We start from the raw sequence: 10585 nt of genomic DNA on the forward strand, positions 1-10585 counted from the left end.
GCCCACTGGTCCCAGATCTGAAGTTTTGTTTGGAGTTCTGGGTTCAGACTCCAAGCAGTCCCTGATGGGTATAGCAGGTGGGTGCATGATAGGCTAGCTGGAGGAGTGTGGTTGTCTGGATGTCTCTCTTTTTTTTTTTTTTTTTCTTTTTTTTGGTTTTTCGAGACAGGGTTTCTCTGTGTAGCTTTGCGCCTTTCCTGGAACTCACTTGGTAGCCCAGCCTGGCCTCGAACTCACAGAGATCCACCTGGCTCTGCCTCCCAAGTGCTGGGATTAAAGGCGTGCGCCAACACCGCCCGGCTAGATGTCTCTTAATGAGACTCTGTTGTGGAATATTAAAGATGTGTTACATTCATTTATGCCGTGGAATATTTTTCTAATGATGCAAAGATGTGTTGCATTCTTTGATGTTGCATTTGTTTAACTCTGTGAAGCTGTGTTCCTGTGCCTGTCTAAAACACCTGCTTGGTCTAATAAAGAGCTGAATGGCCAATAGCTAGGCAGGAGAAAGGATAGGTGAGGCTGGCATTCAGAGAGAATAAATAGAAAAAGAGAAGATGGGGTTGAGAAAAGGAAAAGGAGAGAGAACACCGGGGCCAGCCACCCAGCTACACAGCAAGCCACAGAGTAAGAAGTAAAGAAAGGTATATAGAATAGAGAAAGATAAAAGCCCAGAGCCAAAAGGTAAATGGGATCATTTAAGTTAATAAAAACTGGCTAGAAACAAGTCAAGCTAAGGCCCCACATTCATAAGTAAGAATAAGCCTCTATGTATTTATTTGAGAGCTGGGTAGCAGGACCCCAAAAGAATAAAGAGCAACAATAACAACAAAACTAATACCTACAAGGCTCTGGATGTTTCTTAATTAAAACTTGGAGTCTGGCCCCACAAATACTGGCAGAGACAGAACTAGGGGTACCCTGAGTCTGGCCATGAATGGAGGTGAGTCTGAAGGGAATAGAGATGGACTACGAGAAGGAGCTAAGGCATGCAGCTGAGACCAGACTAGGGATAGCGTTGAAAGACCAGAATGGAAGAGGAGGAGGAGGAAGAGAAGGGCACAGCTAGCATACTTGTACCCCAGACAAATGTGGGTGCTATTTGTCTAGTAGAGGCAGTTCTGCAGGGTGTCACAAAGGACTGGAAACGGGCTAGGAGAAGTGACAGCCTAGGAGGGCATTCAGGAAGAACTAGAGGGACTCTGAGTCTGTATCTTGAGGATTAGTCTCAAGGGCATGGAAGTGGGCTAGGAGGAAGGGCTGAAGCTGGTGGCAGTGGCAGGTCTAAGTCTAGAGTGGCAGGTTTAGGGAAAACAGAATGGAGGAGGGAAGGAGAGCACAAGAAGGCTACCTGGGTTCCAACCAAATCGAATATTTTTGTTTTGTTTTGTTTTTTGTTTTTCGAGACAGGGTTTCTCTGTGTAGCTTTGTGCCTTTCCTGGAACTCACTTGGTAGTCCAGGCTGGCCTCGAACTCACAGAGATCCGCCTGGCTCTGCCTTCCGAGTGCTGGGATTAAAGGCATGCGCCACCACCACCCGGCTCTTTTGTTTTTTTAAGACAGGTTTTCTCTGTGTAACCCTGGCTGTCCTGGAACTCACTCTGTAGACCAGGTTGGTCTTCAACTCAGAGATCCACTTACCTCTGCCTCCTGAGTGCTAGGATTCAAGGCATTCCCCATCACTGCCCAGCTCAAGTTGAATTTCTTTACATTGGAGATAGACATGCTTTTTCCTGGAGTCCATATCAATACCTTAAAAGATTAGTTGTGCCGGGGTCTTCTGTCTTCCCTTGAGTCAAAACCATCTTTGTATTGTATATCTTAGAAACAGGAACTAAAATAGAATTTTGGCAGTCCTTGAGTTATTGGAGTGCTCTTGGGAACATAAAAAGAATCGAGGGACAGGACAGGAAAAGCTGAAGGACTACCTACATCCAGCAACAGGGAGGGGTCACAGCTCTGTGTTATCTGCAGCAGTTTGAGGGGTCCTTGGCTTCCACAAAGGAATTTCAGAATGAGCCGGTATGAAGCAGAGTTCATTGAAGAAAGGTGCTTAGGAAAAGAATAAGGCAGCCCTGAGAGCATAAGTGTGGCCTTCTCAGAGAAGAGTCTTCACAGCAGCCATGTGACCATTTTAGTGGCTCTCAGTTACATCTTACAGATGCTAAGGAACTGTTGAGACTATAGGGCAGCCTTGGAGGTTCCTTGGATGGGTTTATAATCTGAGGAAGTGAAATCAAGAGCCATTGAGGTTCCACAAGGGGGCTAGGAAATAGCTTTTATTGTAAATGGGATTTCTGATGAGATTTATAGTTGGGGAAAGAGAAAGGCCTTCAACAAATGTGGTTTGTTTGTTCGTTTTTTTTGACACAGGATCTTTCTGTATAGCCCTGACTGGCTCAGAACACACTTTGTAGACCAGGCTGGCCTTGAACTCAGAGAAGGTTGGCCTATTTCTGCCACCAGAGTGCAGGGATTAAAGGCATGTGCAAATTGATGTAGAAGAAACTCAAAGTAATAGAACTGATGTTATAAAGGATGTGTTACTAGATTTCCTTAGGTGACATTGAGTCACACAAAGTAGAATTTAGCTAAGGGAGCACTGCTCTCAAAATTCTCCCAAAATAAGTAGTATGCTAACCAGAGATAAATGAAATTTATGATGTTAGGATGTAAACGTTTGTTTACAGTATTCACTAGCCATTAGAACATGCCTCTAGACAGGCAGCTCAAGGGGCAATGCAGGGTTCCCAGGCTGCCAGAAGCCCACCCATTGTCTTCTTTAGATATATTTTTTGTTGTGTTGGTTTTTTTTTTTCTTTTTCAAGACAAAGTCTTACTATGTAGCTCTGGCGGTCCTAGAACTTACTATGTAAACCAGGCTGGCCTTGAACTCAGAAATCTGCCTGCCTCTGCCTCTTGAGTCCCAGTTCTCTTCTTGAGAAAAGCATAATTCTGCCGCATAGGCAAGATTACGCTGGTTGACAACTATTTGAAAAAACAAAAACAAAACTCTGGTATACTTTAGAAATAATTCTGGCAATATCTTTGATATGTAAATCTCCCATCTGTCCCAGTAGCTAAACTTGCAGTCTCTTGTCTCTGGTTAAACTGTTCAGAATGTAACCTGGGGCTAGAACCGAAAGAGATTAAAGGTTGACAGCATATGTGGAATGCACAAGCCTGAGGTGTACATAAGTTAGTAAACCTTCTATTTAAGGCTGACTCCTTTTTGAGCATTAGCCAGAGCCAGACAAATGCTATAAAAGAGTTTTTCCATTATTAATCTAAGTGTATAGAGTCATTTCTCACTGGGAAGGCATATTATTTCTGTAACACCAACATGGCCACAATGTTCTTAATTGTGCTGGAATTCTTTTTGAGTTGGCAAGAGGCTTCCTCCAGGCTTGAGAGTGAGGATTCCTTTCTCTTCCCATGCTCTCATACTTCTGTCTCCCTGGCTTGCCTCCCAGGTGTCTGTATAAGGTAGTGATTTCACTTAACTGCCATTTATACACAGAAGAGGGATTTTGGAGTCATGTCGGAATTCTTTTTTTCTTTTCTCCTTCTTCTCCTTCTTCTTCTCCTTCTTCTTCTTCTTCTTCTTCTTCTTCTTCTTCTTCTTCTTCTTCTTCTTCTTCTTCTTCTTCTTCTTTCTCCTTCTCCTTCTCCTTCTCCTTCTCCTTCTCCTTCTTCTTCTTTGAGATAAGATTTCTCTGTGTAGTTTTGAAGCCTGCTCTGGAACTCACTCTGTAGACCACATTGGCCTCGAACTCACAGAGGTCCACCTGCCTCCCACATGCTGGGATTAAAGGCATGTACCACCACCACCCAGTGGAATTTCTATTTTTAATTGCCTTTTTAGAATTACATGTAGGACTAGAGATTTAGCTCAGTGGATAAGAGCACTTATTGCTCTTGCAGAGGACCCAGGTTCAATTCCCAGCAGTCACATGGCCGCTCACAACTATCTGTAACTCCAGGTTATCTGACCTTCAAGGATGCTAGGCATGTATGTGGTGCATTTGCATACATGCAGGCAAAACACTCATTCACATAAAATAATAAAATAAATAAATCTTTAAAAACTTAGACTTATATTTATTTCTTTATTTTGTATGTGTATGTGTGTGAGCGTGAGCATGTGTGTGGCATAGCATGTGTGTGGAGGTCAGAGGAGAACTTATAGGAGTCAGTTCTTACCTCCCACCATGTGGTCCTTAGGATTGAACTCAGATCAACAGGCTTGGCAGCAAGTGCCTTAACCCGCTAACCCATCCCACAGGCCCCTTACTTCAACATTCTGAATGTTGTTAAATAAAGGCAAATGAATTCCTGTATAAATTGTATCTCAGAGCAATTGAATAACTTGATGTGGATATGCCATTCTTTAAACAACAACTCCAACTAATTCCAAAAATTACAAGTTCTATAAGTAAAGCGAAACAATCCTTCTAGAATAGCACCTTTTCTGGTGATAGACATGGTTGTGTTAGCACTGGTCTATACGGTAGGCACAATAACTAGAAAGCACTGGAAATGTGCCTAGGATCATTGAGGAACTGAACTTAAATGTTTTTTGAGGTGCTGGGGAACAAAGCTACCTCTTGCATGATAGACAAGTATTTTTTTTTTTTAATCACTGAGCTGTACCCCAGTCACCTGAATTTGAAACATTGTAAGTTTCTTTAAGTTTCAGTAACCACACAGGTGCACGGCAGAGTCCTCCTTTATTGGATGATACAGATCTATGATGATTATCTTTGCTGCTGAAAACATTTGATGAAAGACTGACAGGAAACTTTATAGTGGACGGATCAGAATGACTATCCAGGAACTTATTTTATTTTCCATGAACTTCTGACAAGAGGTTACAAAGAAATATTGCCTCTTTAAAATTTATTTGGTTTTATAGTTAGTGCACAAAGCTATGGATTTTATTATGGCTCGCTCTTTCTTTCTTTCTTTCTTTCTTTCTTCCTTCCTTTCTTTCTTTTTTTCTTTCAGACAGGGTTTCTCTGTGTAGACTGGCTACCCTAGAACTCACTCTATAGACTTAGAGATCTGCCTGCTTTTGCCTCCTGTGTGCTGGAATTAAAGGCATGCACCACCATTGGCCATCCTCCTCATTATGGCATTTATACACATAATTTTTGTGTTGATCTTCTTTTTCTACTCCCTTCCCATGTCCTGCTGCCTTCCTGCTCACTCCCTCCTCCCCACAGGGGGTTTCTGCTTTCATATCACATCTATTCTACTGCTCGTTCTCACCACCAGTGTTTTTTTTTATTCCCCTTCCTAAGACCACTTTTGCTTTTCTCATGGTCTTTGTCTTTCTAGTTTCATGACCTATAAATCTCATGTGTACACATACATAAAAATTAAAATCTATGGCATGTATATCATAGAGACTCATGGTGATTGCTTTTCTGAGTTTGGGTTCTTTAATATAATAATTTCAAAATCCATCAATGTTCTTGAAAATTTATGACTTTGTTCTTCTTTATGACTGAATAAAATTCTATTGTGTATACTTATCTGGCAGGGGAGAACCCATGATTCTTGAAGGTGGTTATCCATTGGGAGGTTCATTCATTATACTCTAGATGTGATGACCCCTGTGACTTCCTCAAATAAGAAACTTAAATGCATAATTTGTGGTAGTGGAGGACTGAGTTCATACTCTCCCCTGAAAAAAATTGTTTTTAAAGTTCTATTGTGTATCTGTACCATATTTGCATTTTCCATTTATCTGTTGATGAACATCTAGACTTGTTCCATTTCCTTCATATTGTAAACAGCACAGCAATAAACATGGATATGCAAATATTTCTATGGTAGAATTTAGAGAGTCATCTTTTACTTGTAATCTAATTTTTAAATTTTTCTTTTTTTTTTTGGTTTTTTCGAGACAGGGTTTCTCTGTGTAGCTTTGCGCCTTTCCTGGAACTCACTTTGGAGACCAGGCTGGCCTCGAACTCACAGAGATCCTCCTGCCTCTGCCTCCCGAGTGCTGGGATTAAAGACGTGCGCCACCACCGCCTGGTTTAAATTTTTCTTAATGATTCATGTATTATTCTACTTTCACTAAGGAGATCAACGTGAAAAAAAATTTTCCCTCTAGTTTTCTTTTATTGAAAATAGTCTTTTAACCTTTAGTGTCTAGGTTTACATTTATTCATCCATTCATTTTTAAAATATAATAAAAACTATCACACTGAAGGTGGATAAGACAAACCAACAGAAGGAAAAGAGCCCAAGAGAAGGCACAAGAATCAGAGACCTACTCATTTGCAAAGTCAGTAATCCAATAAAAACACTAAACTGGAAGCCATAATATTAGCACAGAGGACCTGGTGACACCTGTACAGGACCTTTGCATGCTACTTCAGTCTCTGTGAGTTCTTGCGGGTTCTGCTCATGTTGAGTTAGAGGGCCTTGTTTTCTTGGTGTCCTCCAGACCCTACGGCTCTTACATTCTTCCCACCTCCTCTTCCACAGAGTTCCTTGAGCTCTGAGGAGACAGATTTGATGGAGACATCCCATTTAGGGATGAGTGTTCAAAGGTCTCTTTCTTCGTTCTATATGTTTAGTGTTTTGATTATTATGTGGCAAGGGGACTTTCTTTTCTGGTCCAGTCTATTTGGTGTTCTGTATGCTTCTTGTACCTTGATAGGCATTTCCTTCTTTAGGTTAAGAAAATTCTGATTTCTTCTGATTTTGTTGAAAATATTTTCTGTGCCTTTGACCCATGTTTCTTTTCCTTCCTCTATTCCTACTATTCTTAGATTCGGTCTTTTCATAGTGTCCCAGATTTCATGGATATTTTGTGCCTGGAGTTCTTTAGATTTAACATTTTTGACCAATGTATCCATTTCTTCTATTGTGTCTTCAATGCCTGAGATTCTCTCTTCCATCTCTTTTATTCTTCCTCTGTGGTTCCTGTTCGAGTTCCTAAATTTTCACTTCCAGATTTCCCCAAGTTTTTGTTTTCTTTATTGATTCTACTTCCATTTTCAGGTCTTGAACTGTTTCATTCATTTCCTTCCACTGTTTGTGTTTTTATAGGTTTCTTTAAGTGATTTATTCATTTCCTCTGTAAGGATGTATTAGTCAGAGTTGTCTGGACTCACAGAACTTATGGAATGAATCTCTCTCTCTCTCTCTCTCTCTCTCTCTCTCTCTATATATATATATATATATATATATATGTGTGTGTGTGTGTGTGTGTGTGTGTGTGTGTGTGTGTGTGTGTGTGTACATACATATATGTGGGAATTTATTGGAATGACTTACAGGCTGCAGTCCAGCTAATCTAACAATGGCTAGCTGTGAATGGAAAGTCCCACAAGGCTGGGTATCTCAGCTGGTCTTCTGTTTATGATGGAATCACAAAGAAATAGGCCCCAAAGCCAGAGAAGGAATGGATGTGCTAGCAAGGCAAGGGCAAGCAGGTAAAGAATAAGAGCTTCCTTCTTCCATGTCCTTATAGGCTTCTATATAGGTTTCTAGCATGAGGTGTGGTCCAGATTAAAGGTGTGTCTTCCCACCTCGAGATCTGGATCAAAAGCTTGTGTCTTTATGATCCAGATCATAGGTATGACTTCCTACCTCAAAGGTCCAGACTAGAAGGGGATTCACTCACTTCAAACCAAGTAGAAAAACTCTCACAGGTGTGGCCTCCATTTCTGGATTGTAGTTCATTCCAGATATAGTCAAGTTGACAACCAAGAATAGCCATCACAAAGGACCTCTATCATATCCATAAAGGCTGTCTTGAGGTCTTTTATTCGTGCTTCAAATATGTTGGCGTATTCAGGACCTGTTGTGGTAGGGTTGCTGGGCTCAAACATATCCCAGATACATTGTCCTGGCTGTTTTTTATTGTGTTTTTATGCTGGCGTCCAGGCATCTGGGATTGGGAAAACTGTAAATCTAGGTACTGATAACTGGATTTATCTTTGTTGGGTGGGTGTTTTGTCCCTTGGTTTCCTCTCTAGTTCTTAGGAGAGTATGGTGGCTGTGTGTTGCTTGTAGGAAAATCTTTTGGAGTCTTGATGTGGGTAGCCCCTGGAGCTTCCAGGCAAAATGTGTTCCTGGGACATGAGACTTAGAAATGGGGGTGGGCTGTGGGCAGTGGAGGGGCTTTGCAGGAGAGCAGGGTGTGCCACCAGAATCTGCTTAGTCAGTCCCCTGGGAATGGGAGCAGGTAGAGGAGGCACAGCAGAAGGTCTGCTATAGAGCTAGGGGTGAGACTGGGGAGTGGACTTGGAGGAATCCAGAGAAAGGTAAGGATCTCCGTTTAGCCTACCTGCTTCCCTAGCAGGAAGGGCCTGTGGGTTCCCAGGGAGTGCCTGCTGGGGTTGGGGGTGGGATAAAGCAAGTGGGGGCAGGGAGGTGATGAGGGGAAGGTCCGTGGGATCTATAGGAGAAGGGAGCAGGGGGAAGGGAAGGTTCAGCAGGTGTTCTGTCACAGAGCTTAGGATGAGACTGGGGGATTTGACTAGGAGGAACAGAAGCTCTGGAGGGTGAAGGTCTGCAGTTAGCCCACTTGCTTCCCTGGTAGGAAGGGCCTGTGTGCTCACAGGGAGTGCCTGCTGGAGTTGGGGGGTGGGATAAAGCAGAGAGTGGGGGGAGAGATGTTAGGAGAGGAAGATCTGTGGGGTTCACGAGAGATGAGGTGAGGGTGAGGCTACAGCAGGTGTTCTGCTACAGAGGTGGGGGTGAGTTGGAGGACTAGACTTGGAGGAGGCAACGACCTGCCCTGCAGTTAGCCGAACTATGTCCCTGGCAGGAGTGGCCTGTGGATTCTCAATGCGTGCCTGCTGCTTCTCTGGCCAGAGTGATTTGGGTATATGCTCGTGAGTGGGCATTTATCACGAGACCCATGGTAATTCTACTTTTAGTTTTTTAAGAGATCACCAGAGTGACGTCCACACTGGTTGTATCCATTTACACTCCCGCCAGCCGCATGCAAGCATCGTTCTTTCCCCACATCGTCACCAGCATTTGCTGTCATTTGTTTATTCCTTAAAATAAATTTACATACAGGAAATGAAAAACTGAGTTCTGATCTCTGAAGTCCAAGGTGCCTTATATCCCCTGGGCCTGACAAGGGCTGGGGATTCTGATACCCTGTGCTTGAAAGCTGTAATACTTGCTGCCCCTGTAGGGCTCAGGGTGCTTTTAGCTGATGTCTGTGTGAGTTGTAACAGTAGAAGGTGCCATCTGCTACTCCTAGCTGCTGTCTGCTCCCTCCTACTGGAAGGTAGGGATTGGACTAGCTGCCGGGCGCTGGGACCACCAGCAGCTCAAAGCTCAGAGCAGTAAGCCTTCCTTCCACCTGAGCGCCTAGAGCAGCAAGTCTCTGGCCTCTAAAGCTTGGAGAAATGAGCCTCTGGCTCTCACGACTTCTAATTGTAAACTTCTGGGTCTGACAATACAACTCCTAGAATGTGGCAGTCAAGGGTCCGTGAGTGAGAGCACCGGAAGAGCTTCTCTTCACGGACTTATAATTTTTACCTGTTTAGATAGAGCAAAAGGGCCCAAACCAGTCTGAATATTCTTAGAAACCGTCCAATTTGTAAAGGACAGATGGAAGTGAACTTGAATCAGACCATGGTCATGTCCTGTTTGTAGATGTCCACTAACTTTTTGTTGTTTTTAATTAAAATATATATATATATATATATATATATATATATATATATATATATATATATAGAGAGAGAGAGAGAGAGAGAGAGAGACAGACAGACAGACAGACAGACAGACAGACAGACAGACAGGATTTCTCTAGTAGGTGACTCTAGCTATCCTGGAACTCGCTATGTGGACCAGGCTAACTTTGAACTCACAGAAATCCACCTGCCTCTGTCTCCCAAGTGCTGCTAACATTTTATTTAAAAATTTGTATGTATATAGATGTTTTGCTTGCATGTATGTCTGTGCATCATATATATGCTTGGTGCACATGGAAGCTGGAAGAGATCATCAGATCCCCTGAAACTGGAGTTACAGATAGTTATGAACCACCATGTAGATTCTGGGAATCAAAGTCAGGTCTTCTGCAAGATCAGTGAGTGCTCTTAACTGCCAAGCCATCTCTCTACAGCCCTACTACCCTTTTAAATTGTCCCTCATTTTAAGAGGTGGTACTGAATGTGTGTGTGGTTCTTTTTTTTTTTTTTTTTTTTTTTGCGGGGGAGACTCATTTTTAATGAATACTATGATGGTTAATCTTTGTTGTCAACTTGGCTGGGCTTGGAATCATTTGGGAGACACACTTCTGGGCATGTCTCTGAGGGGTATCCAAAGAGATTGAACTGCAGAGGGAAGACCCACCCTGAATGTAAGTGACAGCATCCCATGGGATGGGGGCTCAAACTGCATATGAGCTTCGAAAGGAGCAAGTGAGTTGAGCACTAGCGTTCACCTCTTTGCTTCCTAGCTGTGGGCGAGATGTGACCATCTCTCTCACGCTCTTACTCCTACCGTGACAGGCTGTGCCTTCAAACTGCGAGCCCCAAGAAGCCCTTCCTTCCTTAGGTTGCTTCTGTCACAATGAAAAGCAGCTACTATAAAT

At 42.8% G+C, this 10585-nt stretch overlaps 1 non-coding gene across 1 annotated transcript; it reads left to right on the forward strand.

Annotated features, from left to right (window-relative positions):
* Positions 1-5530: 5530 nt before the first annotated feature.
* Positions 5531-5692, forward strand: LOC128102786 (U1 spliceosomal RNA). Its single transcript, XR_008215541.1, has one exon. It is a non-coding gene; the product is annotated as a U1 spliceosomal RNA (small nuclear RNA).
* The last annotated feature ends 4893 nt before the right edge of the window (positions 5693-10585 follow it).

This window comes from Peromyscus californicus, unplaced genomic scaffold (genome assembly GCF_007827085.1).
Source record: "Peromyscus californicus insignis strain IS unplaced genomic scaffold, ASM782708v3 Scaffold_7__1_contigs__length_154581171, whole genome shotgun sequence".
Classification (NCBI taxonomy): domain Eukaryota; kingdom Metazoa; phylum Chordata; class Mammalia; order Rodentia; family Cricetidae; genus Peromyscus; species Peromyscus californicus.